Source organism: Natator depressus, chromosome 3 (genome assembly GCF_965152275.1).
Source record: "Natator depressus isolate rNatDep1 chromosome 3, rNatDep2.hap1, whole genome shotgun sequence".
NCBI classification, from domain to species: Eukaryota; Metazoa; Chordata; order Testudines; family Cheloniidae; genus Natator; species Natator depressus.
This window is the reverse complement of record NC_134236.1, coordinates 159,454,078-159,481,808: the sequence shown is the minus strand read 5'-3', so window position 1 is coordinate 159,481,808 and position 27,731 is coordinate 159,454,078. Positions and strand designations below refer to the sequence as shown.

The 27,731-nt window shown below is 41.9% G+C and overlaps 1 long non-coding RNA gene across 1 annotated transcript in view; it reads right to left on the bottom strand.

The window, feature by feature from the left end:
* LOC141985248 (uncharacterized) overlaps window positions 1-27,731 on the bottom strand; it is a 47,119-nt gene that overhangs the window by 11,971 nt on the left and 7,417 nt on the right. The window contains exon 2 of the long non-coding RNA XR_012638892.1: window positions 19,848-20,076. This is a non-coding gene — a long non-coding RNA (uncharacterized LOC141985248). The remainder of the gene's footprint in view (window positions 1-19,847; window positions 20,077-27,731) is intronic.

Sequence of the window (27,731 nt, the reverse complement as noted above, 5' to 3'; positions counted from 1 at the left end):
TCATTTACAGTGTCACCTGAAAGTGAGAACAGACATTCGCATGGCACTTTTGTAGCCAGCATTGCAAAATATTTATGTGCCAGATACGCTAAACATTCATATGCCCCTTCATGCTTTGGCCACCATTCCAAAGGACGTTTCCATGCTGATGATGCTCGTTAAAAAAACAATGCATTAATTAAATTTCTGACTGAACTCTTTGGGGGAGAATTGTATGTCTCCTGCTCTGTGTTTTACCCACATTCTGCCATATATTTCATGTTATAGCAGTCTTAGATGATGACCCAGAATGTTATTCATTTTAAGAACATTTTCACTGCAGATTTGACAAAACGCAAAGAAGGTACCAATGTGAGATTTCTAAAGATAGCTACAGCAGTCGACCCATGATTTAAGAATCTGAAGAGCCTTTCAAAATCTGAGAGGGACGGGGTGTGGAGCATGCTTTCAGAAGTCTTAAAAGAGCAACATTCTGATGCGGAAACTACAGAACCCGAACCACCAAAAAAGAAAATCAACCTTCTGCTGGTGACATCTGACTTAGATGATGAAAATGAACATGCATTGGTCTGCACTGCTTTGGATTGTAATCGAGCAGTGCCCATTATCAGCATGGATGCATGTCCCGTGGAATGGTGGTTGAAGCATGAAGGGACATATGAATCTTTAGCACATCTGGCACAAATATCTTGCAATGCCAGCTACAACGGTGCTAGGCAGTAGGCACAAACTTGTTTGAGTGATTGGCTGAACAAGAATTAGGACTGAGTGGACTTGTAAAGTTCTACATTGTTTTATTTTTGAATGCAGTTATTTTTTGTGCAAAGCTTTACATTTGTAAGTTCAACTTTCATGATAAAGAGATTGCACCACAGTACTTGTATTAGGTGAATTGAAAAATACTATTTCTTTTGTTTTTACAAAGTGCAAATATCTATAATAAAAAATAAATGTAAAGTGAGCACTATACACTTTGTATTCTGTATTGTAATTGAAATCAATATATTTGAAAATGTGGAAAACATCCACAAATATTTATATAAACAAACAGTGTTCTATAATTAACAATGCAATTATTCGTGATTAATTTTTTTAATCGCTTGACAGCCCTAATTTAAATCTCTGAAGTTTGTGCCAGTTTGGGCCCTTAATATTCCTCATGGTCTTGGAGGCAGCTGGATCCATAGATGTTCCCCCATTCAAGGAGAGATAGTTACCCTCTCCAATTGTACTCAGGAGATGATGAAACTAGCTCCTCTTCTTCTACTATAAACAGGAGACTGAGCAGGGGTGTGTTCATGTAGACGTGTGGAGAGCCCATCTGCACGGCCCCCAGGCATTGGTAATGGAAAGGCTCCCAACTATACAGGGCAGTTTTAAAAATGTCTTTATCAGCACTGCTAGTTATTCATGTGGTTTGTTGTCAGCATCAATGTGCATTGTTTTGCCTGCATCCCACACAGAACCCTTTTGGCCCCACTTCTGCTCACAGCCCTCCTGCCTCTGACTGTCATATTCTTGCATTAAAGGAATGCAAATGAAAGTTGCCTTTGCTGGGGATTTTCTTTATTTCTAGTGAGAAGTTGGTGAGATTTGCCCCCGAGCGACCTTAACTCTGAGCAAATGCAGTGTTGCATTCTGGCTATAAACTAGCTGTGTCTCTTTGTAGCACATCAGGAAAGAACATAATGCAAACTACAGTAACCAAGATTTCCCTTTTCTTTTCGTTTTCCAATTTTAGCAGGTTGCCTTGTCTCTCAGATCAGATAATTGAAATACAGTGGCCTCAGCATCTCACCAGGTTTTTCAGTAGCAAGTGGGATGCTTTTTCTGCCCTGGTTGCCCCACTCCCCCCATATTTTTCCAAGAGTTCTTTTTGTAAATTTTAATGAACAGGATTTATCTGCAAAGGGAGCAAAAGTCCCCCTCCCATATACTTTGCCTCTCTCCACCCAGGTGCTGTTTAGTGTGGCTGTATAGTAACTACCTCAGGTCTAGAGCATTGTCTATGGCCCGTAACCAAAGGCTCCTCACCTGTTTCTCTCTTATCCCTTCAATTTTTGCATTTGTGAAAATTTCACCTGAAGATAAGCAGGGTTGAGAGCAATGATCCCTCTAATTTTTAACAGGCCCTATGCGCAAAAAATTTCTTCTGTGCTGCCGCCGAAGCCAAAAAAAAAAAAAAAGCCTGAGTGCCACTGAAGCCAGAGTGCACGCGGTGTTTCGCCGTGTGCGCGGGGTTTAATATCTGTGTGCGCGCCCACATGCACAGCTTAGAGGGAACAGTGGTTGAGAGTATCATAGAAATATAGAGCAAATAAGTTCTCTGCAATGACTAAGATTTGCTCTATAAAGTCGCTTAAAAGAATGAATGTAATTAAGTAAAAATACCAGCGACTCTCATGAGCTGCACAGTTCATAAAAGAAAATGAAAGCAACAGATGCAGAGTCCTCCACATTCACGATTTGTAATTAGTGGGCCTTTCATGGTTAGCATTTGAAGTGTTCCTCCTGTGATAGAACCTAGTCTTCTGAGAACAGTGAACCTAGCTTTAAGGACCCATGCAGGATAACTTGATCCAGTAGACAGAGGGTAGACTGGCTTCTAGTCCCGGCTCCTACATAGTCTTGTGATTTCAGGTACCTCTCTTTAAAAATGGGGACTATAATTCACTTTTGGGAAGGTCTTGAGGTCTATAGATGAAAAGTACATTCAGTACAAAGTATTTTTATTATTAGTTTAAATAAAAAATGCAGATCGATTAGAGGACATCCAAACTTTTAGTTCTTGTGCTCTGACACATGCATTTTTTGACAGAAGCCACTAGGACTTACAAGTTTTGGGGCCCACCACACACTTGCTGTCCTCAGTCAAGCAGGAATTCCATTGACCTGAATGGGAGTTTTGGCTGAGTGAGAACTGAAAGATCACCTCCTGTGTAAGATAATCACTTTTGTGCTGTGTACAATAACCTGCATCCTATTATGTAGTCTAGTTTTTAACTTGTACAGAATTTAAGCTAAGAGCTGTGGACAAAAATTTCTTCAGGATGTTATTGAGTAATCAGTATTCAGTTTGGTAATGCAGACTATGTTACTGAATCCAGCTGGCGTAGTTCTAAATCATCAGCTATTAATGCACAATCAGACATACATCATAATGCAGTAGGTTGTGAACTATGACAAGTTTTGGGGGCCTTTCATTGTAAGAATAGTGGCATGCATTGGCAGATTAGCCACTGGGCCAATGGGGTCTATGCCCAAGGGCCCTGGCTAATTGGGGGGCCCTAGAACAAGGTTATTTAAAAGTTGCAGTACAACTGAAGATGCATTAAAAAATTTTTTAAAATGCAGTTTAACTTAATTTCAATAATTTGAGCTACATGTGATGAACTATGGCACTTCACAATGAACAACTGTAATAAAATATGAATTGACGACAAATGTGTAAAGGCTTTATTATTTAAATAGCATGTATATAAGATTTTATTTCTATTACAAATTAAGGAAATTCAAATAAACTTATTTAATTTTAGTTAAGGTAGCTTTCTCAATAAATTAACCATAAAAATAGAAAATACAAAATTAAGGATTAAAAAGTTGCAAAGCTAAAAGCACTCTTAAGTTAGAAAATACCAGGATTAACATTGCCTATGCAACCTTAATTGGCTCCTGTGAAGGGGTTGACTCACCACTAGCACCTTCTTGTGGCCAGACATGGTATAGCAGCACTCCCACCCAGATACCTCCTGCTAATGGTCACTCCATGCCTGCAGTGGTCTGCCTCTTCCTGTGACATGGCCCTCCAGTCAGGTCACTTTAAAGTCTCTCCCCTTTTGGGAAAGTCAACAAACAAAACCAGGGGGAATTAACACAAACAAACAGGTTCACAGATAATAGAGGGGATAGATGCCCTCTCTTTCCTCAGGGAGGGGCCTTCAGGAGGTGGGTGCTGAACATCTACCATCAACTGAGCTGGGGCTCTCCCTCTTAAGCTCTTTTCACCAATCCTGACACGTTGCATAGGTGTGACAGGGTGGAGCCAACTGAGCCCACATTGTTCAGTGTGTTGTACCCCACCACAGCCCCCCTTGTATGTATGCATTATGGGTATGAACCTGAGTCTTTAATTACATGATCATATATTATTATTATTATTATTTTTTACAGAGGATCCCTGGTTCTCTCTGTGTACAGGACAGATCTGCTCTAGGGATGAATTGGAGCTGTGTTGTCTGCAGGGCCCCTGCCACATTTGTTGCAGAACTTGGTAGGTGTCTAGTGAATGAAACAGAGGATTACAGCTAGAGAAAGGACGGTCTCAAGGTTAAGGCAGTTGAATGTTGCCCTGGAGACTTGGAGTCTATCCCTGCCTCTGCCACTGAGTTCCTAGGTGATGCTGGTCAAATCACGTACACCAGACTTTTTAACAGGTAGTTACTTCTGAATGTAAGTAAAGGCTGGATCATAATGCATATGCACAAGGGGGGCAAATTAAGGTTGCATGGGCAATGTTCATTCTGGCATTTCCTAACTTGAATAATGGATCTTTTAATTGTTAACTTTTTATTTCCTCATTTTTATGGTTTTGTTTATTGATGAAAGCTGTCTTAACTAACAAAAATTTGTGTGTGTGTGTGTTTTATATTATATGCAACATTCCCTACCACCTTACTTTAAAAGAATGTGGTTGGAAACTCAAGCACTCAGAAATTAGGAGCTGGTAATAAGAATTTAGAATCTTTAAATAAACAAGTTGTATTAAGAAAATATCCAAACTCTGTCACAATGGCTCAGCAGAAGCAGTTTTGCCTCTGCTCAGCAGAGGGTGATAATTCCATTCCACTAGTAATTATGTCTCTGAATGCAAACAGGTAGTAGATGTGTTGAATAAGATATTGCCATTTATTAAAAATATTCTCATCACAGGATTCCATGCTGACATCTCAAGCTTCTAGCATGAGCCAGATCAACAACTCCTCTAGCCTATCTGTGTGTACACATCTCCTTTGAGGGGAGGAAGGCAGGTGCCTGAAGGCGAATGTTGCTCTTGCTCCCTCCCACTGGTAACATATTGCCAGTGCCTCAGTCCCCATGAACCTTGCAGTCATTCTCTTTGATGTTCCATGCCTCCTTTTACCCTGTCCCCTCCCTCTAGCTCTGCTTTGCCAGTAATCCTTTATCTTTGTCTCTCTATTCTCCCCTCAGCCACTCATGACATAGAGCAGATTACGCTTCCTGGGATTTGCACTACTAATTGCTTTGTTCAGGTTTTATTCTGAGTGAAATTTTCTTGTTCTTCGATAAAATGGACAATGTTGCACTTATTTTGGAGCGATAAGGGATGATCTGGAACATCATCATCAGCCAGCGAGAAGCTATGGCTCAGAGGATTGATAATAGAATATGGACTCTTTCTTCTCTAGTCTGCTGGATCAAATCCGAGCAAGTCAAATGCTCATGCCTTTCACCCCTGAGCAGCAGCCTTTGTGAAATGAGGTGGTAATCTCAGTCCAGTTTCTAGTGGATAAACATCCACAATACAACAACATCACAAGGGGTACCATCATTGGCAGTCTTAGTAGAGAGCCTAAAGATTTAATGGGACTAGAAAGTAAACTATTATCTCATCATTACAGTTTCTGTTTAAGCACATTGAGAGAGACAGAGTAGAGGGGGGGAGAAGGGAACTCATACTACCTGGTCTGCTAAAGACTTCAGGAATGCAGGTGAGTACATGAAAACAGAAGAAAAGATTTAAGAGTTTAATACAAACTAGAACAATCTATCATAAGAAACTGATTGGGCTTCTCACATGGCTAACACCGATAACGACAAACGAACCATTAAACAACATGTCAACATGCTTTCTCTGTTAGACTCTAAACCCCAATCTTATTAGATTAACACCTGAATAAAGAAGATGCAAAATTTTTCCACCAGTGACTGAACTCATGTACTGAGTACAGTTTGGGTCTTCTATCACAGCTGGACAGCATGCCTTCAGAGCTGCCCATGCAGTAAACATTGTTCTGAAGCACTAGTGGAAACCGTCAGTTTGCGAACCTTCGCTCTTTATGGCATTATCTCTTCAGCACTCTTGTCTCTCTCCCACCTCACCTAAGTAATATTTTAAAGACCATCTGATGCCATATGAAAAAAATTCAATTTAGGGACTAGCCAATTTTGCCTGTGTATTACAGGTTTTGTATTTCCCTTTCCCCCTTTATTACTATAAATATTTGCATTAAAACAGCTTCTTTGTTGCTTATGAGTTCATCTGCTCTTGTCACTTCTCTCTCACCCAGTTATAATCCTTTGTCTCTGACCTCACAAACAGCAGGTGGTAAGGTCCTAAGGATCAACAATTCTATTTTCATGCAAATACCCTTAATATGGCAATAAATATGAAGAACACACATAAAATAAGTGTCAGATGGCAGCAAAATAGTCTCAATTAGAATGGATTTCAGGAGGTATGAGCAGTGCTGAGGAGTTGGGTCATTTTTATTTCAGTTGAATTTGGGGGTTTCAGAGTTTGAGGTTATGGGGCAAGGAGCACTCGCCTGAGTGAAAACTTTTGCCAGCTCATTATTTGCATCTTTTGGCCTTTATCCACCTAGCTTCAGTATTTTTTTAGAACAGTGGTTTTCAAGACTAGGTCTAAGATTTCTAAAGGGGTCTGTACCTTCATTTTAAAAATTTTAGGGGTCCGCAAATGAAGAGAGTTTGAAAATGACTGCTTTAGTAAACCTCATTAGCAGAAGAAGTTACATGTTGCAGAGGGCAGGGTGATGGGTTACAGTAAAATGTTACATTTATTTCTAGCACTACATCTGTCAGTCTCCTTAGGTGGTCTATTTCAATTAAGTTTAAATTCTTTGTCTAAATTTAATTTCTGAAGGTGATGTTTAGGGGAGTGAGATTTGATTAAACTGTCCAAACAATTTACTTTCATCAGAACAAACAGTATTGTCCAACATGAGGGGTCTTGTCATGACAACAACTGTGACACTGCTGTCAGTCACTGTAGTTTAGTGCAAAGAAGTTTAAATAACCTAATTAATGTTTAATCCATCTCTGACACACACAAATAACTCTCAAAGAAGAATGGAGGATATTTTTAATTTGTATTCTCTGGTGGGATTTATGTATTTTATATTAATGGGGAAGAAATATTAGAAAAATTCCTTTTTAAAAGTGTACAAGTGCTGTACTTTGGCAGTGGCATCTCTCTTCCTTTTTAGTTTTAATCACCTATTGTACTTTAGCTGAATGCAGTGGAATGGCAAAATTCACCCTATTAGAAATAAGAAAAGGAGTACTTGTGGCACCTTAGAGACTAACAAATTTATTTGAGCATAAGCTTTCGTGAGCTACAGCTCACTTCATCGGATGCATTCAAAAACCCTTCTGGAAAGTACAGCCAGTGGCGAAGGGCGCCAGATGTCACACAGCTTCCCAGCTGCGATGGGCTTTCCACGGGGCTGGGGGAGGGCATTTCCCAGCTCAGGCCCAGAACAGCGCAGGGGGAGGGGGTGGGGAGCTATATTTAAAGCCACCCAGTGTATTTATAAAAGCCCAGATAATTTGCACCCTGCAGGCCAGTTGTGTGTGTGTGACTATCTCAGGGGGGCTTTGTCTGCAGAAAGTGAGATAAGGTTCAGCAAGCCCTCTGGAAAACCTGAGTAACAGAGGTGACCTATAAGAATGTCAGTATCTATATTCTTAACTCTCCACCGCAGGCAAACAGGGTTATTTTCATGCCCTGGGCATGGCAGAATTTAGCAGTGATAGCTCCAGGCAGACATGGGTGATGCTGCCGGAGGGTTATTTCGGGATGTGTTTCTTTCCAGTCTTTTTTTTTCCTGTGCATTTCTTTATTTTACTGCACCAGGGAGTGTTTTTCACCTTAATGCATCCGATGAAGTGAGCTGTAGCTCACGAAAGCTTATGCTCAAATAAATTTGTTAGTCTCTAAGGTGCCACAAGAACTCCTTTTCTTTTTGCGAATACAGACTACCACGGCTGCTACTCTGAAACCTATTAGAAATGTGGTTTCAGTTCCCACAGACCCTATTTTTCTTCTTCATTGACCCCACTTATTTTAGATGCTTCATGATGTAACACAATATGATGCATTGTATTGGAGATGAGCCTTCACGCAAACCCACTGTAGCTGCTGTCTCTTACAGGTTACTTTTAAAATTGTGGTCTTGTTCTGGAGCAGATGCTGTACATTTGGGTGGTTATGTTCCATGGCTTGCTGTGTTTTTTCCTTGTTTAATAACTACAACCATGCTGCTTGAAATGATGCTTTGGGGTTTTCTCCCCTCACTGCCCTTTTATCTAATTATGGACGATCAGTTTTCCTTCCCCCTCACCTTTCTTTTTTTAACTAGAGCTTTCACATTCTTGTCATTTAGAAACCGATCTCACAAAATAACCTGAGGGAGAGTCTAGTACAGCAGAACTTTTGCTGTTGCTGTAGTGAGCCAAAATAGTAGTATTTCTCCTAGTTACTGATGAAATAATGAATTGTGTGATGTGTGGATCTCCTAGACCCGTTGCTTTTAATTTCTATAACCCAGGTCACTCTAGTGCAGGCTTGCAAAACAGACACACACACATACCAGCTCAGAAACACAATCTATTCATCCACCCTTTACTCACCTGGCAAAGAATCCCAATTTTACCTACTGCAGATAAGCAGAATGTCTCCAGGCTGCAGTACAGTGAGATTTTACTTCTCAGTGAGTTTCAATGGTCTAAAAACATTTTAAGTGGTGAATCTAAGTCTGACAGTATACCAGAAATGAGACTATTAAAAAAAACACTCGTGTTATAGTTGCATCTACAGCAGGGGTGGGCAAACTTTTTGGCCTGAAGGCCACATCTGGGTGGGGAAATTGCATGCAGGGCCATGAATGTAGGGCTGGGGCAGGGGGTTGTGGTGCAGTGTGCAGGAAGGGGCTCAGGGCAAGGGATTGGGGCTGAGGAGGGGTGCAGGGTGTACGTGGGGGCTCAGGGAAGGGGGTTGGGGTGCAGAAGGGGGTGCGGAGTGCGGGAGGGGGCTCAGGGAAGTGATGCAGGGAGGAGTGCGGAGTGCGGGAGGGGGCTCAGGGCAGGGGGTTGGGGTGCAGAAGGGGGTGCGGAGTGCGGGAGGGGGCTCAGGGAAGTGATGCAGGGAGGAGTGCGGAGTGCGGGAGGGGACTCAGGGCAGGGGGTTGGGGTGCAGGAGGAGTGCGGGGTGCGGCAGGGGGTTGGGGTGTAGGCAGGGGACTCAGGGCAGGGAGTTGGGCTCTGGCCCGGCGCCGCTTACCTCGAGCAGCTCCGGGGTGGCAGCAATGCACACCAGGGCTAGGGCAGGCTCCCTGCCTGCCCTGGCCCTGCGCAACTCCAGGAAGTGGCCAGTACCACATCCCTGCAGCCCTGGGGGGGGGGGGGGCACAGAGGGCTCCACACACTGCCCTTGCCTGTGGGTACCTCCCCTGATGCTCCCCTTGGCAGTGGTTCCCCGTTCCCAGCCAATGGGAACTTCAGGGGAGGTACCCACAGGTAAGGGAAGCACGCAGAGCCCTTTGCGCCCCTCCCCCAGGGGCCGCAGGGACGTGCTGCTGGCCGCTTCCAGGAGCGGCGCAGCGCCTGCGGGGATGGCTGTCCCGTGGGCCACATCCAAAGCCCTGAGGGACCAGATCCAGCCCACAGGCCGTAGTTTGCCCGCCCCTGATCTACCCCTGATCAGGGTATGACTGACCCCATTGTGTTAAGTGCTATATAAACATATAGTAACAGAGATTCCCTAACCCAAAGAGATGGCAATATAAATAGACAAGACAGATGAAAGGAGAGAAAAAGGAAATATCTCCGTTTTACAGATGGGGAACTGAGGTACCAACACACTAAGATCACATAGGAAGCTCTGTGACAGAGAAAGGAATTATACCCAGAGCTCCTGAGTCCCAGTCCGTGCCTTACCCAGAAGGCCGTCCTTTCTTTCTAATTCATAATATATTATGAATTTATAAATAATCAGGTAGAATGTTAATCAGTTGAATCATATGGATATCAAGACATTGGATACTTTGGTAAAATATAAGAGAAGAGGTACTGCAACCATCTATGGAAAAAAATAAACACGAACTTGAGTTGTTTAAAAAGTTTTCAGCTCAGTATTATTTTTAATTCACAAATGATTCCCTTAAATAAGCATCTCTTTCCTAAGACTCAAAGCAGCCACACTTACATTTACTACCTTAAAATTGATCCTCTTTGCTCATTCAAATTGCACTTACCTTTAGCTTCTGCTGTTTCCACTTTAGGACTGATTATAGTTGAACAGACATTGACATAATGTCCTTTGAAACCATAAAAGCCTTACTGACGTGACCAGATTTAAAACCAGATTTTTAAAATTATTTACTTATTTATTTTGCGTGGAGAGAGAAAAAAGTGTTCTGGTTATTCCTGTCTTCACTGAAAGAATCTTACATTCTTTAAGTGGTCAAGAATGTATCCAGTGACTTCTGAGTCCTGAAACTTAAAGGATTCTAATTATCTGTAGCTCCTTGTGTTTACTTTTCCTAATCTTTTCCTTAGGTTCTTATTAACAATTACTGCCTTTTGTTTATACAGTATACAGATATCCTACCCTCTTTCTTTCCCATCACTTCCCTTTTCTACCTCTCCTTGATAATGTTCTAATTTAGATTCACCTTCTATGTGGGTTAAATTCTTGACACTATTTTCTCTTTGGGACGTTACTAGGTCATAATGGGCACTGTAAATTAAACTTTTAAACCATAGATGTATCATACACATTCTCTCTTACATCCTTAAAATAGGTGGAGCACAAAATGAATATGCAGTACGTCCTGGGTTATCTATATTGAAATGATAGATGGGAATTGCTTAAAAAGACCACACGATGCCACTACTATGCCACAGAGACAGAGTTATAAGAGCAACTAAAATACCTGATAAGACAGATTTTAAAAGAGAAACTTAAGAATAAAAGACAGAAAAAACCTAGTATATATCCTTATGAAATTATCCCTCTAGCCTCAAAACCTTGTTTGCCTTTATTGCAATGTATTTAAAGCAGTACAGTATTTCCAGCTCCCATACAGAATTAAATAAAAGATTTGTTGACAAAAAGAGCCATACTGTAACATACTGCCATATGCCATACTGCGAAAATACATAGCTTCCCGTCCAGCAGAAATAATCCAATTCTTACCCCAAACCAAAATACTATTTTACAATGCAACATTTAACAGGAATAAGGATTCTGACATAAAACCCTCAGAAGTCCACATTCACTGATGACATATGCAGGTGCCAGTTCTGTGTGGGTGTAATTTGTCCAGAAAACAGGAAGTGGGAAAGTAGCTCAGATAACATGGTATAAACTGATAAGTACTGTAACTTGTACGGTTTGATATTTGGTAGACGTGTGCAGAACAAATGTCAGCTTTCATACTAAGGAAAGGCTGGTCTTGTAAAGGCATTGGACTGAGACATAGGAGATCTGGCATCAATTCTCTGCTCTGCTACAGCGTTCCTATGTGATATCTGACAACTCATTTAATCTCTCTGTGCCTTAGTTCCCCCATCTGTAAAATAGGGATAAGAATTCTCCCACCTTTTGTCTGCTTAGTCCATTGACATCTTTATGCGTTTGTACACTGCCTAAAACAATGGAATCCAAATCTCTCTCACTGCCTCTAAGTGCAACTGTAATACAAATAATCGGGGCCTGAAATGGGAAAAAGCAGTAGGGCGCAATATAAAATAAAATATTTAGTTATAATGGCTTTAAAACTGAAAACGTACTGATGCTCATTCCCCACTCCAGCTTCTTTATGCCAGGCGAAAGAGCCAGAGCAGGGGTAAAGGGGCCCTAAAGCCCAGATGGTGGGATTTTCAAAAGTGCCTAAGGGCTTGTCTACACTGGCACTTTACAGCACTGCAACTTGCTTGCTGAGGAGCGTGAAGACCCCCCTCCACCCCCGAGCACAGCAAGTTTCAGCACTGTAAAGCACCAGCATAGACAGTGCCCCAGCGCCAGGAGCCGCGCCCCTCGTGGAGGTGGTTTTATTAGAGCGCTGGGAGAGCTCTTTCCCAGCGCTCTGCCGCGACCACACAAGCCACGTTGAAGCACGGCTGCAGCAGTGCTTTCGCGTTGCCAGGTTAGACTAGCCCTAAGTGACTCAGGAGCACAAATCGCATAGAAGCATAAGTCCTAAAATCATTTAGTACTTTTGAAAATCTCACCCAAAGTCAGGGTGGATAAAAATCAAAGATTAAAAAAAAAATTGGATTTTTTTTGGTTTAAATCAGATTTTTTTTTATAAAATGCTTTTTGAGGAAAAAACCTATCTAAAGATAGTTTTAATTAAGATACGTTATAGCTCAAAGATATCTCATCATGAAATAGGGATTATAAATTCTAATTCTACAGTATGAGACAATATATTCATGTAATGTTTAAGAAAAGTTTTGTAAATGAGTTCCAATAGTTCATGGATTAGGGACCCAATCTTATGGGGTTCCAGGGGCTTCTGTACAGATTATTTAGGTTAATCTTTCTATCTACCCAATGGGACTCTGTGTTCAGTCTGGAACATGGGTTTTCAAACTTGGTTCGCGGCTTGTTCAGGGTAAGCCCCTGGCGGGCCGTGAGATGCTTTGTTTACCTGAGCATCCGCAGGTACAGCCATTTGCAGCTCCCAGTGGCTGTGGTTCACTGTTCCTGGCCAATGGGAGCTGCAGGAAGCTGTGGCCCAGCCCGTGGTGTTTCACACAGATCCCATTGGCTGGGAACGGCAAACCACAGCCACTGGGAGCTGCGAGCGGCCGTACCTGCGGACACTAAGGTAAACAAAGTGTCTTGCAGCCTGCCAGGGGCTTACCCTGAACAAGCTGTGAACCAAGTTTGGGAACCCCTGGTCTAGAAGATACCAGATATGCTTAATTTTACAGTTCTCAAACTGTGGATTTGTGTCTCCAGAGATAACATGCTTGTTAACAGCAAAAATGTTTTTAAATAAATAAATAAATTAAATAAAATATAGAGGTGAGAAATAACAGACCTCAACCCTATTGTCCCTCTGCAAATTTGTGTACACAGAGTCAATCCCTTACCTCTCTCTAAAAGTGCAAAGTTTCAAAAAGTTCAACAAATAGAAGATTGTTGGGGGCAGAATAGATCTGGACAAGGAGAACAACTCTGGAGATAAATGTGAGACGGGAGGGACAGGCAGTAGAAACAAAAGTGAAACTGTTTGAACAGCATATTCAAGAGGTCTTGACGTCTTTCTGAGTGTAGTCTTAATTGATTTGAGAGCTACCATACCATTCTCTCACTAGAAGGGAAAACCTATAATGGCAGCAGGCCGTAAAAGAGACCCAGTTTGGGAATATTCTAATGAAGTTCCTCTACCTGTGGGTAAGACAGGCATGCGTGCAAAATGCAAACAGTGCAACAAAGAAATGCAAGGCCTGGTTGCCCGAATGAAACAACAACAACATGAGAAGTGTTCCTTCTCAGGAGGAAGCGGAGTTGAAGATGATGAAAGGAACATGTCTGACCATGCAGGATCTTCAGATTGGTAAACTTTTTTATTTCATACTTCTTTCTTAAGGACTGCCTGTCTTCCTTCTGGACTATTCTTGAATTCTCATGTTTGAGCAAAAAATATATGGTACTATCATTTTAGATGCAGTTGTGATAAAAAAAATAAATAGCTGAAATAGGCAGATCTTCCTTTTACAATTTCACCTTTAAAGTAGTACTGAGTGTCAGTGAATGCAGTGAATAATACTAAATGAGCAGTATGGCAATAATAATTAAATAACTGCATTGACTTATTTTGTTTAGGAGAATCCATCCTCAATATATAGAATTCTGAAGATATCCACCTTCAAGATCACCATCATTTTCTATAGTTTCAGAGTTATCTGCCAATGATAGTGTTTCAGTCACATCATTTATGTCACATAGCCACAGTATATCCATAGATAAGTTTGTGATAAGAACCAGCAGATTACAAAAAGAGGTAATTGATGAAAACATTGCCCCGTTTGTTTATGCAACAAACTCTCCTTTCCGTATGATTGAGAAACCACGCTTCATTAACATGGTTCAGTCATTAAGACCAGGATACAGTCCACCCAACAGAGCAGATGTCGCAGGCAAATTGCTGGATAAAGTGTATGAAAGAGAAATTGAGCAGTATGCAAAAAGATCTAGAGGGCGAAATTGTTAACTTGAGTCTCGATGGGTGGAGCAATGTTCAACAACGATCCTGTTGTATGTGCTTGTGTGACAACAGAAGAAGGGAATGTCTTCCTTACAGAAACAATTGATACATCAGGAAATGCATACACAGCAGAATACTTACAAGTAGCAGCAGTAAAAGCTATAACAAACCGTGAAAAAAAATTCAAATGTCTAGTATGCAGCTTGGTCACAGAAAATGCTGCAAATGTATCCAAGATTAGAAGAAATTTAGAAGAGAGTCCCAAGCTAATAACATACGATTGCAGTGCTCATTTGATGCACCTTCTAGCCAAGACTTCAGTGTTCCAGAAATAAAGGCTAATGTTGTTGAAATTGCAAAATACTTCTGTAACAACCACTTTGTAGCAGCTGCTCTGAAAAAAGTGGGAGGAACCAAGCGAACTCTCCCACAAGACAGGCGATGGAACTCAGGAGTGGATGGTTTTGAGCGCTAGATCAAGAACTGGCCTAATCGGATGACAGTTTGTGAACAAAATCGTGAAAAATAGATGGCACCGTCACAGCCAAAGTTCTCAACATTGGGCTTAAGAGAAATGTTGAACACATGCTGAGTACCCTACAGGGAAACAGCTGTTTTATTGCTGACACTGTTGAAACTTGAAAGGAACTGAGTGAGATCTTAAAAAGAGAAATATGCAATGACAGAGAGTTAAATTACAAGCATTAAGAAAACGAATGGGACAAGCACTATTTCCAGCTCTTTTCTTGCAAATATTCTCAATGCTCGGTACCAGGTTGCCAACTGCTGAAGAAGAGGAGTTGGCTATGATACGGACGTCCAGCAATCATCCCTCCATAATGCCAACTATAACAAACCTCAGAGTGAATGGTGAACTATTCAAGAAATATGTTTGCTGATGATGTTTTAAAGAAAGTCACACAAGTGAACTGGTGGAGGTCACTTAAGCACTTGGATTCAGAGACTATTGAAGTGATAATCTCACTTTTAACAGCAGTAGCTTCTGCTGGTGTAGAAAGAATATTTTCTTCCTTTGGACTAATTCATTCCAAACTGAAAAATTGTTTGGGACCTGAAACAGCAGGAAAGCTTGTTTTTCTTTTCCAGATTATGAACAAACAGGAAAATGAAGGTGAAGACGACTGAGTTAGCTGCAGAAGCCAATATTTGAAGTTTCTCATGTTGACCTGCTGACATAGTTGATTTAATTTTTGTTTTTTTAATATTTCATTTAACTATTTTAGTTAAAAACAATTTTAACAAAAACAAACCTGATTTTAAAAAACTTGAATGTTGAACTAAATTCAAAAATTCATATACTTATTTTGTTAAAATATATGTTTGCTGTTGAAGAAAAAAAATTGAGAATACATAACATTGTTATTTTAGTTAAATAAAACAATTTCAATGTCTGTCTGGTGATGTTCTCCTCCTAATACAGCATAGCAAGAAAATCCTCCAAATATTAATGATTAATCTGTTGAATTAGAGATAGTTCACCTCCCAGTGACTTCATAAATATCTGCTTCAATTACTTTTGGTAAATGAAATAACCAATCATTCATTTTCTGATATAGCTGTAAAACTAATCTGAAAAGTTTTCAAAATAAATCACTTTAAAAATGTATAGTGTGTACCTTCTAAAAATGAAACCAACATACATCTCTGAGTTGTGAAGAATATGTACTAAGGTTAAACAACCAACAAGAATGCACTTTTATGTTGAAATCCATGATTAAATCGAGTCTTCCTGACTAGTGATTTAAATCAAATCCACCTTGCCCAAAGCAACTTGTAAAAAGCAAGGAAATAAAATACTAATTTTAAAGGCAAAGAATGCACTGTATTAAAGCTCATAAACAGTATGGAGAAAGGAATGGTGCCCCTCTAAAATATATAAACTCATCATAGCGCCATTATCATAGCAGCAGGAACTCTGGCTTGCCAGTGCCTTGCGCTTCACTAAGATTTCTGCGCACACAAGCAGAAAATTATTGTTTCAAAATTAAAATAAGCCCATTTAGAAAGATTGCTTAGATAGCAATTTTCAGAGCCTATTTTAATGCGTTGCAGAGTAATCTGACTTTGAAAATATGTAAATAATATTATCCTCCCAGACCCTAACAGTGCAGGGAGAAGACAGCAAGATTATTCAGAGCATTTAAAAACAAGAGCTAGTTTCTGCCAAGGAGCAGCTGTATTTGCTTTGAAAGGAACAGAAGAAAAGACTGAAAATTAACTTTTTAGTGCCATTGAGTATGACTACATAACAATGCTCTTTGCAACTGGGAGAAAGACACAGAACCTAGCTATTGTGAGCTGTGCTTTTGGACTGCTACCTCAGATGAACAGTGGTTTGTTTTTTGTTTTTTTTGGTATTTGAAGAATTTGTTTATCTTAAGGGTAATCTGCAAAGGGGGGGGAGAGGCGGACTGGGCTTGTGCTCTTTTCAGTTGAAAGGTTCCCCTCCAAAATAAAACCCTTCAAAATACTTTTAAAAAACATTTTCAATTTTGGTCCTATCTGATATGATTAGAGAACTAGTAAAATAGTGACATATCAAAGCCAAGAGAGTGAAAGTTGAGCTATTAAGAGGGGAAAGAATTTTTAGGTCTGTCTACACTCAAACTTACATTGGCGTGGCTAAACTGATGTAAACCCCTGTGGCCTTATCTAGACTGATATTTAGGGTATGATGTTGGCATGTGCTAACATGTCCATTAAAAAAAAAAAGTCTAGTGTAGGCAAGACATGCTGCCTTTAACACATACTAAGATGGTCAAATTAAAGCAGATTGTAAAAGAGGCTCTCTGAGCTCCACTTGGCTCCCTTGTGGTGGGGCTTGACTGGGGGGGGGGGGGAGAAGTAGGTGGTGGTTTCTCTCAAACACTGTCCCTTTGTGATGCCAGATGAGACACAAATCTCCAACCTTCTCTCTGACCTGAGAAATGAAAGAGCTTGCAAAGCTGATATTTAAATGATCACCACTGGGCATCTGAATTAAAACTTCATTCGGATGAATGGGGCAATTCACACTCAGAGCCATTGTTATAAGCTCTCTGCTACCTCAGCCATCTCTGCTTCAGTGACACACAGTTCACATATTTTAAGTTTTCTTTTCAACTATATCAACTGAAGGCTTTAAACAAAGCTGAGATTCTGGGGAACACAATAGTAGTTTGAGAGAGGAGCCAGTTCACCATGTACCAGCCCAATTAGATCCCTGTCTTCTAGCATCTCGATAAGGTTAGTGAACTGTATGTTGGAACCCCAGAACAGATGCAACTCTAAAATAGGTTTGCAGAGTTTGTTCATTCATAATTTTGAATGTGTTGGGGATATTTTTGTTGTAGTTTGTTTGTAATGGTTATTTTTGTCAATAGATGCATTAGTTATGTTAATCAGAGAAATGGAAGGTGCCTAAGGGCATGGCTACACTTGCAGATGTAGAGCTCTGTGAGTTCAACCCGCCTTCGGAGAGCGCAGTGGGGAAAGCGCTGCAGTCTGTTCACACTGACAGCTGCAAGCGCACGGGCGTGGTCACATTTGCGGCACTTGCAGCAGCATTGGGAGTGGTGCATTATGGGCAGCTATCCCACAGAGCACCTCTTCCCATTCTGGCGCTGTGGCTTGTGGGAAGGAGGTGTGGTGGGGTGCGGGGCATTCTGGGTCCTGTCCCAACACCCCATGATGCATCGGTTCGCATCCCAGCAATCCCTGTGCTTCCATCCACATTTGGCGCCATCTTTCAACGTTTTTTGTACTGCGCGCTCTGTCTTCCCTTTCGGTCAGCGGGAATGGAGACAGAACTGCTGAGGAGGATGCTGACGAGTCTCGCCAGCACATCACGTTTGGCAGTCGAGTTATTCCTTAGGATCCAAAGTGACAGTGAGGGCTCCAACAATATCGACTCGAGTAACGCATATGACACGAGTTTGCTTGTGGCATTCACAGACATGCTCAGCACCGTGGAACGCCGCTTTTGGGCTCGGGAAACAAGCACTGAGTGGTGGGATCACATCGTCATGCAAGTCTGGGAGGACGAGCAGCGGCTGCAGAACTTTCGGATGAGAAAAGCCACTGTCATGGGACTGTATAAGGAGCTCGCCCCACCCTGCGGTGCAAGGACACGAGATTGAGAGCTGCCCTGACAGTGGAAAGGCGGGTGGCTATTGCAATCTGGAAGCTGGCAACTCCAGACAGCTACCGATCGGTCGCTAACCAGTTTGGAGTGGGGAAGTCAACCATTGGAATCGTGTTGATGCAAGTTTGCAGGGCCATTAACCACATCCTGCTCAGAAGAACCGTGACTCTGGGTAACGTGCAGGACATTGTGGATGGGTTTGCACGAATGGGTTTCCCTAACTGCAGAGGGGCGATAGATGGCACACATTTCAAATCTGGCACCAGCCCACCTAGCCTCTGAGTATGTTAATCGGAACGGCTATTTCTCTACGGTTCTCCAGGCGCTTGTGGATCACCGTGGGCATTTCACGGACAACGCACGCTGGCCCAGAAAGGTGCATGATGCACGCATCTTTCGGAACACTGGCCCGTTCAGAAAGCTGCAAGCCGGGACTTTTTTTCCACAGACCAGATCACCGTAGAGGAAGTCGAAATGCCCATTGTGATCCTTGGAGACCCCGCTTACCCTTTAATGCCATGGCTCATGAAACCCTACACAGGGAGCCTTGACAGCAGCAAGGAGCGGTTCAACAACAGGCTGAGCTGGTGCAGAATGAGTGTGTGGAGAATGAGTGGAGTGGAGTGTGCTTTTGGCTGTTTAAAGGGCCGCTAACGCTCTCTGTATGGGAAGCTGGACCTGGCCGATGACAGCATCCCCACGGTTATATCCGCGTGCTGTACCCTCCATAACATTTGTGAAGGGAAGGGTGAACGATTCACTCAGGCATGGAACTTGGAGGTTCAACACCTGGAGGCTGAATCTGAACAGCCAGAGAGCAGGGCTATTAGAGGGGCCCAGCGTGGGACTGCAAGGATTAGGGATGTCTTGAGGGAGCAATTTGAGGCTGAAAGCCACCAGTAATGTCTGGTGCCTTGCAATGTTAGTAGGAATCTGTGTTTGCTACGCTGACTTGCAGTGCCTGTTTCTTTCCTGGGATAAGGTATCTTTTACTTTATGAAATAATAAAGAATGTTTTTAAAGCCAAAAAATCCCTTTATTGAAAAGAAAATTCAGTTATTGAAAAGAAACACAACTGCTTGGGAAAAAGAAAGGGCAAGGGGGTGGGGTGGGGAACTGTACAATCACAGATTTGCATATGTCCTGTTTGAAGTACTGTGCAATGAGTGCTGCACTTCAGGATGGCTATACTGCATGGAATGGGGGTTGAGTGCAGAGGGTAAGGGTTGTAGTTTTCAGGGCTGGATGGTGAAGCTACAGGTGTTGGAGGCAGCTGGGGTGGTAAGAACCCGGATGTTGGGGAAAGTGGGTTGGAGGTGACATGAGGGCACAAGGGAAAGAGTTTTGGGACAAGGGCTGCGGGGGGGGGGGGCGTAGTGCTCCCCCTGCATGGCTACGAGCGCCTAGATAGTGTCCACTTGGCGCTTCATTATGCTTACCAGCTGATCCATGCTTTGCTGCCGGAGCACCGCGCTTTTGGGTCGGCACCCCTCATTCTGCTGACGGATCCTCCTTTCACTCTCCCACCACTCCTGCACTTTTTGATTTTCATTACTTGAATGCTGCATTACTTCATGCAACATGTCTTCCTTGCATCTACGTGGCCTCTGATTCTTTGGAGTCTTTCGGCCGGTGATAACACGGACGGCTGAGATTTCAAGGATGCATCTGTAAAGGCAAAATGCAACACTTTACAGAGGCAGCATTGTTCACACCAGACAGAGCAATGATTCCCTCATACTTAAGGGCAAGCACAGTCTACACAATAGCATAATTTGCCCATTCCAAAGCAAGAGCACATAACCCACGGGAGCCCCAAAATGGTGAGTAAGCACAGGGTCAAGCGTGACTGATTGTTTCACGGCTGTACTGTCCTCTGGGTTTCTGTGCCTTGGGGAGAACCAACAGTAGCAGGGAGCCCCTACACTGAACTGGATGAGACCTTTGAAGAGATCAATGAGGCCTATTACCGCGATATGAGAGAGCACATCAACGCCCATTGCACATCTAGGCATACATGCAGCCCCAATCCTCCTCACCCCAAGAGCCCACACCGAATACCTTTCTTCCCAAAATAAAAGCTGCTTACTGGGATCCTCTTCTGCTGTTTGTCCTTTCCCAAGCACCGGCTGCTGCAACTGGCTACCTTCCTCCTGGCTTGAGAACAGCTCCCGGCTGCATGCATCTAGGGATTCCGGGGTGTCTTCCTGCACCTCAGCACCCTCGCTCCCGCTTTGCTCCTCCTGCCTTGTTGCATTGGGCTCTGAAGTGTCCATGGTGGTCCTCTAAGTCGAGGTGGGGCTGCCCCCAAGTATCGACTCCAACTCTTTGTAGAAACGGCAGGTCATGGGGGCAGCACCGGAGTGGTTGTTTGCCTCGCGGGCTTTGCGGTAGGCATTCCGCAGCTCCTTCACTGCACTGTGTCCCAGTCATGGCCCCTTTCCATCATGTCCCTTGATATCTGCCCAAAGGTATCATAATTTCTACGGCTGAAGCACTGCTGGGACTGGACAGCTTCCTCCCTGCAAACACTGATGAGGTCCAGCACCTCACCATTGCTCTATACTGGGGATCGCCTGGCGCGTGAAGGCATGGTCACCTGGAAAGATGCAGTGAGAGCACTCCACGCCTGGCTGAGCAAACAGGAAGGGGATTTTCAAAATTCCCAGAGAATTTAAAGGGCAGGTCTGACGGTTGGTCACCTGAGGGCAGGGCAGTAGAGTTCAAAGTGATGACCAGAGTGGCTAGAATGGGCATTGTGGAACACTTCTGGAGGCCAATCAGAGTGCATTAACAGGACAGGTCGTCCACACTGGTGCCACAGCGCTCCAGCGGGGACGCGGCAAACGTTATTCCACTTGCTGAGGTGGAGTACCAGGAGCGCTCTAGCCGCGGAGGCAGAGCACTCTATGTGCCTTGCCAGTGTGGATGGGGAGTGAGCTAGTGCGCACGGGGCTCCTTTATTGCGCACTAACTCGCAAGTGTAGCCAAGCCCTAAGAGAGAGACTCCCCTGTAGCCTCAGGGAAAGTGTGATGACCTGATAACAGAGGCTGGAAAGATCACTGCAGACAGAGCTGAAAATAGAACCCAGACAAACCCAAGTCTTATCTACTTTTCTACACTGCCTTTTAGAAGGAATCAATCAAGTATCTGCATGTGTAATTCTAACTAACTGTGGATCACTGTCCCTCTAGTGGCTAGATCATACAGAGTCAGAATTAAAGGCCAGAAGGGATCACTGGATTAGAATTCTTTTAAAATCTAAAAATGTAAATTTAGGTCAAATTCTGCCTTCAGATGTGTAAGTAGAGCAGAGCTCTCATTTAAGCAATGGAAGTTGCACATCTACACCTCAAGGCAGACTAGCTCCTAATAATTTTGTGCAAATAACACCTCAGATTGCACGTTTGACTTAATGTCATAACATTTTAAATGTTCATGGTACTTGACAGATTCCTAATAAAGCTTCTTAAGGGTATCTTTGGAGTAAAATTAGTGCTTATTTACTGATCTTTCATTAGTCTAAGAAATAAAGCACCAATATTAAAATGACTGTGAGAAAAATTAAATTCATCAGCTTCTGCCTTCACACTGTGTATTGTTCTTTAGCTCAAGTGGTAGAAACTCAAGCTTTTAGCTCTAGAGATCCCAGTTTAATCCCTGAAGATGATGCAACCGGGGGCATCATCATGCTTCCCTGTGCTGTCTCTAACTACTAGATCATAGCCCGCTCCCAGACCTAGGAACAGAACCCAGGAATCCCGATGCCCAGCATATTAATGCTAAAACACACACAGTTGTATAACTCAGCCTGCAATAAAGTATGTGTTTATCTCCCTCAATGGTCTGCTCCTTGTAGAGAATAACAGCACACTTTCACCCCTCCCTAATTCCTATAGGTGAAGTGGTAGAGGTCAGTTTATGAGGCCATAGAGGAAAAGTGCATGTAATTTAGCATGAGGACTCTTAATAGTTCATATTATTTTATATTGTAATACATATCTAGAAATTAGTTTGGCCATTGGGCTAATATTTGTTTTGTTTTATGCTTAGTGTTTGTAGTTTGGTTAAATTGGAGGTGTCCTTTTAGGAACAGAATAGGGCATATTGTATAGACTTTGTATGAAAAACAGGAGATGTCACTGGTATGCAGAGGTGCAGGGGCTGTGCCAGTGAGAATTCCAAAAAGGTCAGAATTTGATTTAATATACTTCTCTTTCAGACAAGTATCTTTCTTGCAGGGATAACATTATCTTTTATAAGGGGACTGGATGAGGTAGGGCTTTGCTAATGACCTTCAGATTCTTTTGCCTTGAGGTCACTCATATGAATCCAGACCAAATGAATAGGGATTAAAAGTTGTTCCCATCTAATGGATGTCTGAGGGCCTCCAGTTCCAGCTCCAAGTTCACAAAGTCCTTACCACACTTTGGACTACTTGGCAGACTCATCAGAGAGGCTACGAAATTTACTGGCCACAAAAACTGAACTACTTATGTTACTGCTAGTAGAAGCTGCCTCATCCCCTGCCACCCCAGATGAAAGCTGAAGCAGGCAAGGCATGTGGGAAATTTGGCCTGCTGTTGCTGTGCAGAAAAACTGAGGGCTCCACACCTGGAACTGCAGAAAACTTGGCAGGGAATAGGACAGGAAACTCTGAGGATTCAGAACATGGGGGCAGGAGGCAGACTAAGGGAGTGCAGGGGAATGTGGCATTGCAAAGAGGGAGAATGTAATGAGCTGGAGACTGACGGGAAAGGGAAGGAAATATAGATAGCAGGTGAATGCAGGAGGGCTGTTGGGGGACAGGAAATTCAGGGGAGCATGGAGACAAATTGTGAGTGGGGCGATTACCTATCCCCTATATAAGATACATCCTGTCTTATATACGGAGGGGAGTAAAGAGGCAGCTCTGACTCCTCAGAGGATAGAAGTGAATAAGCAGCCCCTTCTGAGTAGCAAACATGCAGGGGATGCTTTTTTGTGTCTGTATTTAAACTTGAATTTTGAACCTGAAATTATTACACAAAATGGGGATGGGCAGCTTCCCCCCAAAATGGTAAGAAAAAAATCAGAGAGCAGGTAAAAAAACACATTTGTTTAAAAAATCATGATTTTTAGACACCAGGGTTTGGCAATACTGCTGCACTTGAATGCTAGATATGGGATGGCAGGCAGGGCAGAGTTAAGGTTGGTGGTAGAACTGTAATTTCCTAATTGCTATTTAGCTTTTTTGAACTATGGGGTACAACAGTATTTTCTTCATTTGCAAATACTATTTTTTAAAAAGACAGGAAATTTGAAGTATCTATATACAGCATTAACTCTATTGAATTAGATTTTCAGATTCCTTCGTACAAAATTATACCACTTAGCAAAGAATAAATTACAGGCATTTTGGGGCTCAGACTCTGGAAGAAAAGCCAAAAGGGGAATAAGGCTTCCTGGGTTTTGTGAAAACAGAAAATATTTAGCTCAAGCTACAGCCTGAGAGGGCCAGCATTTCTCCTCAGGGCCTGTTAGGGAATAGGAGAAAAGGATGGGATAGCACATTGGAGGGAATATCCTGGTCCCCCCAAAAAAGAAAATCTGAATTCATCTTGGAAACAAAACTGGGAACTGTTTAAAGGTCTTATCCAAGTAAAAATAATAAAAGGACGTATAAAAGAAAGCGCAGTTCGTTCCCTTGTCCACTTGCTAGACAAGAGACTGCAATTAAGGACTATCCCAAAATAAAGAAAAATTAAGTCCATTGGCTTGGAAAAGGGTAGAAAAATGGGATGGCAAAATCTTCATAACACGAAATTGAGCTTTCCAAGTAGCAGCTATTTTGCTAGAGTGGGCAGCCACTTATTCCACTACTCTGAAAAATCGGTTAACAGAGGAAACTTATCCAAATGGACCCCCAGCCTCCCCAGACACACACTCCCTGAGGTAAAGCAGAACTCTTTAAGAGTACTTAACAATAGATTTATTGCTGCTGCTAGGTATAACAGTGCCCTAAGCATAGGACATCCTCATTTAAAAAGCCTATAATAAATCCTTGTGACACCTCCCCCCTCCAAAGCAGGCTGAAATGTAGGGGTCTGCATAAACAAAAACTAAAAACCAAGGTACTAAGCATAAGCCATGCTTTTCTTTTCCATTTCTAATGACAGGTTTCAGAGTAACAGCCGTGTTAGTCTGTATTCGCAAAAAGAAAAGGAGGACTTGTGGCACCTTAGAGACTAACCAATTTATTTGAGCATAAGCTTTCGTGAGCTACAGCTCACTTCATTGGATGCATACTGTGGAAACTGCAGAAGACATTATATACACAGAGACCATGAAATAATACCTCCTCCCACCCCACTCTCCTGCTGGTAATAGCCCATCCAAAGTGACCAATCTCTTTACAATGTGTATGATAATCAAGTTGGGCCATTTCTAGCACAAATCCAGGTTCTCTCACCCCGCCCCCCCCCCTTTTTTTTTTCCAAAAAACCACACACACAAACTCACTCTCCTGCTGGTAATAGCTTATCCAAAGTGACCACTCTCCTTACAATGTGTATGAAAATCAAGGTGGGCCATTTCCAGCACAAATCCAGGTTCTCTCACCCCCCCCAAAACATACACACACAAACTCACTCTCATAGCTCATCCAAAGTGACCACTCTCCTTACAATGTGCATGATAATCAAGGTGGGCCATTTCCAGCACAAATCCAGGTTTTCTCACCCCCCTCCCCCCCCCAAACTCACTCTCCTGCTGGTAATAGCTCATCCAAACTGACCACTCTCCTTACAATGCGTATGATAATTAAGGTGGGCCATTTCCAGCATAAATTACCAGCAGGAGAGTGAGTTTGTGTGTGGTTTTTTGAAAAAAAAAAAAAAAAAAAGGGGGGGGGGGAGGGGGTGAGAAAACCTGGATTTGTGCTGGAAATGGCCCAACTTGATTATCATACACATTGTAAAGAGAATGGTCACTTTGGATGGGCTATTACCAGCAGGAGAGTGGGGTGGGAGGAGGTATTGTTTCATGGTCTCTGTGTATATAATGTCTTCTGCAGTTTCCACAGTATGCATCCGATGAAGTGAGCTGTAGCTCACGAAAGCTTATGCTCAAATAAATTGGTTAGTCTCTAAGGTGCCACAAGTACTCCTTTTCTTTTTCCATTTCTGTAGAACCTACCATCGCCTGTCTTTTCTTTCATCTCTATTCTATTTTCTCACCCTTTTGTTTTCTTTTCTCTTTCTCCAATTCCTCCCTTCTCCCGGTCCCATCTTTATTTTTCCATCTTATCCAGATAACTGTAAAATCATCTACAGGCATGTCACTAAACTGATGAGGAGGAACGAAATACTGTAAAGATGGTGAATGTTTTAAAAATGTATTTCACAGAAATGGTAACTTTTAAAAACAATGCTCTTTGGCACTTCTAGGGTGCCTCTCTCCACACTGATTGGTTTAGAAATAATTCAAACTAATAATAAAAAATTTAACATTTCTGCCTGAGAAGGTATTTGAGTGTTTCAACTGCAGATAAAATAAGTGTAAGTTCATAGCTAAAGAGGAATATGAACATGAGCTTTTTGGAACCTGAAGGCTGAAAAACAGCTGGAAAATGCTGATGTACAGATTTTGGAGTGGACAGTCCAACCATCCCTTCTGATAGTCTTCAGTCTATACAAAAGCTCTTTGTACAAAAACTATGGTTCTTATCAAATAAAAACTACTTTGATTCTTCCACTGTTCTGCATCAACACATCTTGACATTCTAAATCCCCTTTATAGTGAAAAGCAAATAGTCAAAGGGCTTGACAAGAAAAAACAGGAACTTTAATCATCTTTCCATAACACAGAAAAAACACACAGTTCATTAAATGCTGGAAAATAATACACATTTTGCATCCATCTTAAATAGTTCAGCATTTATTTAGTAAGGAAAAGTGATAGCAAGAGGTATAGAAACGAAGCATCTAGAAACCAACAAAGCAGAAACGTGTGGGTGTAATGAGGGAAGTGGAAAATAAGAAAAGCAGAGTAGACCTCAGTGATAAAACTGATTAATGCAAACGTACTTTGTTGTATTCAAAATTTACATATCATTAATATCATGCGCACACAAATTAAAATTAGTGGTTACATGAAATCTGCATGCAGTTCATACAATGTCAGACCATTTGTAAGGCACTGTTTTTGTGTGCAGAAAAAAGTACTTATTTCTGGTAAGTCTCTTTGAAGCATTGCGCCTAGAAGCTTTTCTTTCTATTTTGTGAGCATTAGCCTTTGTATCATTGGCACAAGACTAAGAAGTCTCAGCTTACTCGTTCTGTTTTTTAAATGATTTTTTATTTTAAAGCAGCTATGAAGTCACTTATGGGTTATCTGACAGGGTTAATGAGAATTGTTATTTTAAATTGTTACTTCCTTTCCAAACTTAACTCTATCAGAATTCAGCAGCAGAAACTTTCAGCTTCTGTAAAACAACGTTAACATTGTATAATTCTTGCTCTAAATTTCATCATTATTGTAACACTATCAATTTCCTTATTAAAAAACAAGGGTCACCATGCTAATAATATTAAATCATTACTATTTACTTCACATTTAGAATCTATATTTGCATTGGATTACCAGATAACTTATTTTAAAAATGCTGCCATGAAAGAACCTTTAATGTTAATTCATAACATTTTTAGAAAAAAGAAAAGGATACAGATTAACACGGCTGCTACTGTGAAACCTAACATTTTTAGAGTTGCTATATTCAGTCATAAATATTAATATTTGAAATCAGTAACTAAGATTTAAAATACAGTGTAATGCTGTACAGAAGAAAACATGCAAGTGTAGAAGGTATACATGATAATCAATTAAAAAACTATTTTGAACCATTTTATCACACCTTGGAGGGTGTTACAAACACAAGGCCCAACAGCCAGTTTCCAAGTGCAATAACCATCCTGAAATTCCAGTTGGATTTATTGCTAATATGAAAAAGAATGTATACATAAAAATAAGAGAAACAGTGGTATTTACTGGATATTACAGACATGACATCACCATTAACAAAAGAGAGAACTGTGATGTCCTGAAACATCGCAAACCATACAAACAGCCTATGGATTTACTATTTGTACTTTTTTTCAGAGTAGTAGCTGTGTTAGTCTGTATTCCCAAATAGAAAAGGAGTACTTGTGGCACCCTAGAGGCTAACAAATGTATTTGAGCATAAGCTTTCGTGAGCTACAGCTCACTTCGTCGGATGCATTCAGTGGAAAATACAGTGGGGAGATTTATATACATAGAGAATATGAAACAATGGGTGTTACAC